Here is a 10,090-nt window from a genome sequence, read left to right on the forward strand (position 1 = left end):
AGTGAACCACCACTGAGTACAGCTAACTTTCACGAACATGTCTGTAGTCAATAGCTGTTTACCGCAGCATGTGGTGGATTAAGATGACCTTTACCCTGCAAATACATTGTGTGAAAAAAAGACAAACAACATTTTGTGATGCAGAAAAGATCATGGCCCCAATTTAAAAATAACTTCCCATTCTGTGTGTGGTGTGTTTGTACCCTGTCACCTCCAAGTACTTATCAAGTAGTGCACAATGAAGGCTACAAATGGCAGGTTATATGTGGCCCAAAAACCTAGAAACCAACTACTGCTATGTGAAGATTTTTATTAAGATTGTATCAACAAATGTTTCATAATATGATTAAAGGGGCACTCACTAATTAAATACTGCTTTGAAGATACCAGATTGCACCAAATTGTCAAATATTTTGATAATTTAAATTTTTCAAGAAAAAATGCTAAACATTAGCTGGTTTTAGCTTGTCCAATATGGCAATTTAAAGGACCAGTGGGTAGGATTTAGTGACATCTAGAGGTGTGGTTGCTGATGCAACCCCCTCAGCTTCAACCTCTCTTTCTTAGTGTGAAGAAAAATGTGAATGGCCCAATCTAGAACCAGTGTGCTACTATAGAAACATGGTGGACTCCATGGAAGAACACCTGCGGGATCTATAAAGATATAAGTCTCCTTTTAAGGTAAATAAAACATGGATCCATTATCTGTAACCACTTATCCTCATTGGGGGTCACGGTCACTGGTGTCTATCCCAGCTGATTTTGGATGAGAGGCGGGGTACACCCTGGACAAGTTGCCAGTTCATCACAGGGCAAACAAAAGATGTGGGACATAATCAGGCAGGAGAAAAAAATACCCAGTGTTTTGAGCCAATGTTTTTGGATATTCACAAACTAGGGACTAAAGGTCAAGTTATTTCTGTTTTTCTGCATCATTTCTTTTCTCTGACAAACGCCTAAACTTTATAGAAGTGTGATAATAAATCATCTGCGCGCCCCTTTAAAAACAGATGTGTTTAGTAACGTTCACCTTGCAGGCACACTATGCAAGCGTGTTAAAAAATGATGCAAAGTGAGCTTTTGTAGATCCAAGACAAAGGCAGGGTGTTGCCTTCTCACTTGTTCTTCTGTTGTTTTTTTAGTATCTTATTCTTCCTTTTGTATAACAAAATCTCCCTATAATTGAAGGCTGTAAGCTAAGGTGTTACCCAACTATTTAAGTCTTGAATGACGCATTAATCTGTGTCCAGTCTTGGTGAAGTCTGTCCATTCTTGCTTGTCCACATCTGTTTGTGAGAACTAAAAGACCATAGAAAGTGTCAGTTTCCATGCCCACAACAAATTACAATCTTGTACCTCTTGACCTATTAAAGAAAGCACTATCTGTGTGTGATGTATGCCAGTTTGTGTTGCTACAAATGCTGTATGCAATCAGATGTTTACCGCAAGTTATTTAGGCTCCAACAAGCCTGTAACCTCCATCTGGTGTTGAAATTCTCATACTTTCTTACTCCGTGCTATCTTGACACCTCAGAGAGGTTTCCCCTGCAACTGTAACATTTTATTTAATAGTGAAATAGGTCCTCTAAAGAGATCAGACCACTTTAGCATGCTCTTCCCTCATGAATTTCAATGAACTGCTGCACTTCAAGTGGTTCAGCTCCACAGCCTCCTCCCTCACAAAGTGGGCCCAGAAAAACAAGTCGAACAATTAGAGTAATTTTGTAAAAAGGACAAATCACAGCGCGCCGTGACAGTGAGTGAGTAACAGAATTATAAAACGAGACACTCACAAAAAAATGACAGGATCTTTTATGCTGTCGACAACAGTCGCACGGTTTATTTGTTTGTTTCTTTCCTCACTTTGCTGTATGTACTGTATGACATGCTTCTATTAGTAACCCTGTGTCTTGCTCTGAGCTTGTTATGCAGACAGATTTGAACAACAATCACCTCCCTTCCATCATGGCGGTTGTGACAAGGTCTGGACACAGTGCTTGCCTACAGAAATAAGATTCATACAGTGCAGGTGTTTTTGTGTCATTTCTCATGAGAGAGATGTGAGGAAGTGACTGCTTTGGTTCTATTAAGTCAATGAGAAACATTGACTTGATGCTTTTCTTCCGATGTGCCCAATTCAAATATTGGACGGTGTCATAAAATGTCATCAGTAATGACTGCAGCTGACTGCGTGTGGTTGACTGTACGCTGAAGAGATATGCTCCTGAAAAATGAAATGTGATTGTTCTCTCCCAGGGGAATTCAACAGGGGAAGATTGTTGGAAGCTAGTTAAACAAGATGTCACTATCTCATTCAAAGATGCGAAGCTGTACAGAAAGGCCAAGGAATGGATGTCAGCACTTCATTATCTTGATAGGTGGTGAGTAATCGTGCCTTCACTTGATAAATATATATATATATACTCCTTAAAATCTGGATGCATCAACAAAACTGAGAGGAAAAATACTGTCTGACTCATTTTAGTTCCCAATACACTTACTGACATACTTCTGTGTACTTGTCCGCCTAAGTTATGTCTCGAAGCAACACATTTAATATTTTGGTCTCAAAACATTGTGTTTCATAAACATCAAACAAAATCCTTCAAATAAAGGACAAGCAAATCCAATAGTACTTCACCACCAACCATCGACTGAATGCAGAGGAACTCATTCTGCAGGATGTCAGAGTCTTTGCCACGGGCCATTTGTTTGATAGACTTTGAAGGTCTTGAAGTTGGTTACCATACTAATATCAGAGGTTTCCATGGTTCAGTGCAGGTCCTTGCCCAGTCTCTCAGCAGGCCTTCAAACCCCATATGGACTTGAGGAAGCCACTTATCAACTTCCCTGGTGGATTGCCGTTAATCTCTCGTTGGTGATGAAAGAGACAGAGGACTTTGTGGTTATGACGGTATTGAAGATTAATCTCCATTAGCGCATCTTAAGCACAGAAATTGTATTTAAGCCTCATTAAAGAGCTCCATTGTTGTGTTTATTTCTGGACGATGCTTCCTCCTACCACCGTCAAAGCGTAACGCCCAAAGGATTTTAGTCTAATTGTTCAGAAACAAACGAAATTGTAGAAATCCCAGTTGGTTAGCAGCGAATTGTTTAAAACAAACATAGCATATATCAAATATATCTTAATTTGTTTTCTTTTCATTGTCTGTCTTTTTTCTACTCTACTATAAAACTTCATTTTACAAAATAATAGAATAAAGAGATTGTTGTGGGGCTGCATCATCATAATAATGATGTTTTCACTGTCGATTCACCTTTTTATTTTTCACATCTTCAAATGTCTTTTGTTTACACACAAAAGGAGTCCACGAACCAAAGGCTAGCAAAGCAAAATGGATTCATTTGATTGATTATTTGAAGATTGTTTTAGCTTTAGATTGCTATGAAGCAAAATGATCGAAGAGCACACATCTAGATGTATAATAGCTTATTAATGTAATGGTGGGAGTACACAAGTTCACCCAATATTGAAGTGTCAGATTGTATTTGCGAGTGTTGAGACAGACGTATACTGCATATATACATATACAGTATATAAACTGTATATAACCATGTGGCACTAGGAAAATTGAATTTGAATATTGTTTTGCACAAATTACATATACAAGATAATTGATGAATTAAACAACAGAATTATGCTAGACAGATTATATCCAACATTCAACAGCAGATGCTTTTTATCTTCCAAGAGGGCGCTGTTGCCTCAACGTTGAACCACGCCTCCCCATCTCACTCCACTCAACACAGACACACACACACACACACACACACACACACACACACACTGCTCTAAGAGTTTTTAACAGTGAGAAAGCCCTGTGCTTTCAGTATGCTGGTTGCATTCTTATCAGCTATTCCAGGCCTAAAACTTATCCCATAAGCAATACAGCAACTGAATACAGAATAGCTTAATTTTTTGCTGGCATATTTGTTAAAAGTCATGGTGTATAATGTCGAGTGCTGTCAAACTGAAAGAATTAGAAACACTATTTCATTTCACTATTTCACCAGGCTGTGTTTAGGAGTGGCAGATATTCTTTTGAGTGATATGGTGCTGCATGTAATGAAACATAGACATAGTTTTAGACCTGTTCTCTCGGCCAACTTCCCATTTTTCTTTTACACCATGACAGCCATGAGTATGCATGGCTCCGTGCCTTCATGCACATGGAGGAGCCCAACTGAGAGATGGTTTGTTCGCTTTTTGCTGCATTAATGGGGAATTTATACAGAGTGAAGGGGAAATAGTGTGAGCCAAAGGGCGGTTGAGGGGGAGTGTAGACAGGCAGTCAGTTAGCCTCATATACAGACAGGCAGTGGTAGTGATTGACTGTCAGTCTGTAAAAGCAGGAGGGAGCTTTCTTCTCTTTTCCCTGACAGGCAGCTCTACCAGTGACAGAGGAAGCCAGTATGGAGGAAGTCATCTGCATCTAAATAAAGACCGCCAATGGCTTTGTCAGAGTCCATTAAGCAAATTGCCATATTTGATAAATGCATCTACCATCTCCTTTTTTCCACCCAACCATTCGTATAAATCAGCCTGAAGCAAAAATGGCTTTTGTTTGCTTTCCTAAACGGGAAGAACATGCAGTGAGACGTGAGAAAATATTCCATTGAAGAATAATTTTGATGCAATTTATGACTGATTTGGGCATTGTATGATACGTGATGGGTTACCGTATATCAGGTGCACAATAAAACAAATCACTCAGGGCTATATATACCTGTCTTGATTAAAATGTGGAAATGCATGATTGCTTTTTCACGGATTTATTGAATTATTTATCTTTTATTTGTTTGTTTGCACAAGCCGAAAAGTTGTAGCTGATTGCTCCACACCATAGTTTGAAAATTGGTCTTTGTTTAAACAAGGCAGTTAATTTTTTATTTTTTTTGCACTCTCTCCTCTCTATTGAAGTGATAGTAGCTGTGACTCTGTGGCATCATTAAAGGCAGCTCTCTGTTATCTTTCGAAGCTGAAACAGCTCCAGGTTAATAGCTGCAGTCACTCTAGTCTACTTATTCAGCTCTGCTGCTTCCAGGAAGCCTCATTTTCCAAATCTGCAGCACACTTTCTCCTCAGTGTACCATGTTGCTCGGGCTGAAAAGCAGAAATGACAAGCCTTTACATTTATCAGGGTTTTGCAGGGGCCATTTTTTCTTTATATTTCTCGTTATATTTTACCAAAAGTCTCTCTGTGTACATCACAATCTCTGATATTGTGAAATGAGTAATGAGTAAACTGCTTTATAGTGAAACGGAGATAAAACAGCAACGGAAGTAGAGTGCAATAAAACTAATCAGCAGCTACTTTCATGGCAGCTATTTTCATTTCAGTTCATTTGATGGTTCTAACTTGTTATTCACATATTTAAACATGCACAGCCCTAATAATAAATACATATATTGGGTTTTAGACTGCTGGTAAGAAAAATGTTACAACAGTAACATTTCATAACATCAGCTTGGGTTTCAGAAAAATGTGTTGGGCATTTTTTTCACTGTTTTGTGAGGTTTGATAGACCAAAAATACAATCTGAAATTTAAAATAATAGTTAGTTTCAGCCCTAAACACAAGATTTAAATGTTATTCCATTCTATTTAGAGAGAGCCTAAATATAATTCATGTTGACCTGCGGTTAAAGGAAAAACTAATTAACAACGACAAAGCACAAGGCGAGCAGAGATGTACTGAAGCTGTGATGCTGTACTATGAATCCATGCTAACTGTGTTAGCACCTGAAGCCAAATGAAACCTTAGCCTCACTGATCTCACCTCCAAACCTGTCATCAACAACCCCTGCACAGACATAAAAACACTATCAGGACCACCAGGAGATTGGCCAGCTTACTATCTCAGATGTGCTTTCAATACTGATAATTCAAAGTGATACCTTGTCCTGGTCGGAGAACAAAAAGTCCCCCGGGCAACAGTAGTGGAAGGCGAGAATAAAAAGTCAAATCAGACCTATTAAGTGGATTACGAGTTATCTGCAGCACAGCGTGTAATTGGTTTTGTGTTATCATTGTAACGTCAGATAGGTACTAATTGAAAAGCTAGTTTATTAGTGTGTAGACAGTCTTCAGAGGGTTTGGTTGTGGTTTAAAGGTCTCATATCAGATAGCCTCCCAAATGATTATAGATAATAGACCGCTCCAACTGAAGCTTGCAGTTCTCTCAGATGTAATTCCCCCGTTGGTTTTTCTACTGATTTTCATCCTCCTTTGCTTGCAACTCTTGTGAGAATACAGTAGAGCTCAATGTGGTGGTAATAATATGTTTCATTCTGAAGTTAAGATTTTATTTGTAATGTTATACTCTTCAGCTCTTATTCTCTACTCTTTTATTGCTTTGTAGGGCTCTTAGAATTGCGTCGTTCTTACGTCCTTGACAAAAGCAATCTGTCTGAGGCCGCTGTGAGCCATGAAACAAAACAAGCAAACACTGCAGTCCCTCCAATCTATTTTGTGGGTTTTTCTGTGAAAGCTAGAGGCCAATACAAAGTACCGTCACAGAGACGCTACTTTTATTACTTTGAGTTGCTCTGTCTGTTGTTTGAAAGGTGTCTTGATGGAGCTATAATGTTTGAAAAATAACTGTGAACATTTATACAGAGAGCACTCCAGACACTGTAATGTGTCTGCCAAGTTCTTTGATTTTTGGCACACAGATTTTACATGGCAGCAGTTGATTTACGACTGCCAGACCTATTTGGCCGTGACAAGTGCAAAAGAACAGAAGATGAAAAATGCCTCTGTCTAAACCGCAAAGTACATAATCCTACAATCTCAGACAAAGCTGCAACAATTGTGAGTTGGGAAACAAACAGAACATCTGTGGAGGCTGCAAGAGGTTCTGCATCTCACATTATGACTGACAGCATACAATCGGAGACACGCAATGAGAGCCTCGGGGGGATTTCTCCGAGGTCGTGTAACCTCATGGTAAAGCTTCTCATGTGAGCTGTGTGTCCTCCGAGTGCTGCAGATGGCACAAAATGAGCTGTGAAAGTGGAGCATGGAGCTGTGATCTTTGGCATTCGAATGCAGAGAGAGTCGAGGTGCTCATGTAGCAGCTCTGCCTCGGTCTTTCATCTCACATATCTGCATCTCTACATCTCCGTTGACTGCTCATGCTGTAACAGTGGGCATGCTTTATAGTGCACAGCAGCAGGAGAAATCTCTATCCTGCCATGCCATCCCCTGCTGACAAAATCTTCCAAAAACAGAACTGTTTGGGAGGCACTGTTAACTTTATGCAAGTGGGCTATTCAAGGCTCAACTTTTTTGGGACACGGTAGCACTATTGCTGCTGTTGGCAGATTTTTTCAGTGTTGACGGGTGCATATGGAGCTGCTGCTACAGCCCGATTGTGGAGAGAAGAAATGCCATAGAGGCCTGCGCATCTGCTGCTGATGCATGCGGCTATAGCTAGCATGCATTATTCAAAGATTGAATGCAGTAAAGATGAAGTGCCTGACTCACACTGGAAGATGGACTGCCAAGACGAGCTCTCACAGTTAGCTGTTTCCCCTCAACACTCACGCTCATGCATTTTCTAATCAACAAAGAGAAAGTTTTCATTTCAGGCATCAGTAATATTGCTCTAACTAAACCCCACTTGCACCTGTAACAGTATTCCCTGAAACACAACAAATCTCTGTGATGCTATCATTTCTTGATATAGATACTGGAATTGTGTCGCAGCTGGCTTTGTGTTTCCCTCACAACAGAGAGGATCTATTCACGCTTTCAGCAGTAGATGTCAGCTGCAATTTATGGTGTATATATACAGAAAATGAAAGTTAATCGAATTAACCCTGTCTGCAAAGTAAATTGAAATTGATTGTCACATTCACTTTTCACTCAGCTGGGTGTACTTTTATCACCAAATAGTGTTAGCAGAACACTGAGCACCTGTAGGCTGAGCTAATCTTCTTTGCTTCAGCGCCGAAAGGAATCCTCCATTCTGTAGTATTACACTCACAATGCATGATCGTTTAAATGGTGACATCCCAAAATGAAGGAATTGGCTTGGTGAATAAAAAAAAACGGCTGAACGCTTGCTTTAAGGTTGCTCATTGCTCTCTGATTGGCCTTTAAAGAAACTGGTGATAAACGGCTGGAGGCTGCCTCAAACTGCAGATTATATCTGGAATGATTCATAAAGCCGGATTCTCTGAAGCCATTTATGCTTAGGTAAACAAGCTGCCTACTATGTGATGCTAATCTTACTCCAGGTATAAAATGGATTGAGTCCCCGCCAGCCCGCTGTTCTGTATTATTTCATTCTACACCTATTAATAGAGATGAAACTCCACAGCCAGGTAAGGAGACACAGAAAAAAATCCTATCCATCTATGTCAAACTGTATGCATACACCAGGTACAGTTAAACAGGTGTTAAACAAGCCACCTGGAGGGAATAAATACATGAAGGCAAGATTATGTAGGATTTTGTATTGAAAGGGGAAGGTATGTTTGAAAAATGGGATTCAAAGTGGAGCGCTAAACCCCAAAATCTAGTGAACATATTCGAGAAAGAAAATATGCAAGGCTAGCACTTCTCAATTTTCAAGTCAAGGCGGACAAAATACTCACATTTCAAATGTGAGCCAAATAAATAATAGAAATGTGACCGGGTTGTCCACCTTGACTTGAAAATTGAGACGTGCTACCCTTCAGTATTCAAGGTTGACAACTTTGCTAACACAGCCAAACCATCAATCATCACACAATATAGCAGTCGGCTAATATTATTAGAGTCTAACAGCATGAATTTGCTGATCTACAAGCCAGTTTCTCGCATGGCAGGCAAAAAACAATGGTCGGATATGTAATTACAGTCCATTTACCATAAATACCGTACCATTCCAAGATCACAATTTCTCGCTCTGTAATATTTCCTTTCACTCTTAACAATTTCTCCCTCATCTAAGAGGAATCTCTACATGTGTTCCTTCAAATCTTGCTATAAAAGAATACATTAACATATAAAGGAACATATCAAATCATGCAAGATAGTCTGAAACCACTACACTGCTGTGTTTTGTGCCTGTGGAGTGATAGCTACAGTAAAAGCCCTATTGTGAAGATTACTGGATTTACTATCATGGAGTGCTACAATTAGGCATTTTCAAATGGCATCTCTGGCTGATTGTCTGATTATCTATGAATATGGACCGACTAAAGAGCGTGTCCTCCTTGAGCCCACCCTGCTTCCTGCCTGCCTGCCCTCCCTCACCCCCTTCCCTCCCGCCCTTCCTCCACCCTTCCACCATCACAATCACCCCCAGCACTCTGAACTCTACAGCCCTGAAAGTTCAAGGGAAAATCAGCTGCCATCAATCACTAATGCAGATGAGACGAGCAAGCTCACTGGAGCAGCTTAGCCTGTTGAACATCACACAGCACAATTAAAACCCCTGAATGCAAATCATCTTCAGCAGACCACTAAATGAAAAGAGCCTTCCTTTCAAGAGTGCTCTATAGTGGCAGGCTTTTCAAAGGCTCTTGCCCATGTGTGCAGTTTAATGATGAAAGTCAGGAGGCTGTGTTAGAGACAGACTGCACCCTGCTTGGCAGGGTTGTTACCATGACATTTAGCAACAATATCTGGCTCATGAGGATGCTGTAGCATGCTGTTTCAATGAGTTTTAGGTGCTGTGGAGAATTACTTAATCTTATTATTATTTACTTACTTCTGCTCTTCATTCTCCCCAACTGTTTCAAAGTGGAACGCATCAGGTAAAACTTTGCTAATTAAGATAAGCACCTGTAGGGACTTTTTGATTTTGATGTTTTACGTCTGTTAATTTCTTTAAGTTTTTTGACCTTATTGCGGAAGTTTAGAAGCGAGGTAAAACATTTCTCGCAGGACTCTGGCCATGACTAAGTAATTAAAAAAGTGCTCCACCAGGCCCTAACCTTATTATTACAGCCTTGGAAAAATACCTTCAGATGTTCTTAAGCACTCCTCGATGGGCCTGGGTTAAAGAAAAAGCTTATTTTAGACCAAGAAGTCTGAATAAATTCTACCTCTGTGACATTTTGAGAGCTAAAAGTC

Source organism: Larimichthys crocea, chromosome XVIII, assembly GCF_000972845.2.
Source record: "Larimichthys crocea isolate SSNF chromosome XVIII, L_crocea_2.0, whole genome shotgun sequence".
Taxonomy (NCBI): Eukaryota; Metazoa; Chordata; class Actinopteri; family Sciaenidae; genus Larimichthys; species Larimichthys crocea.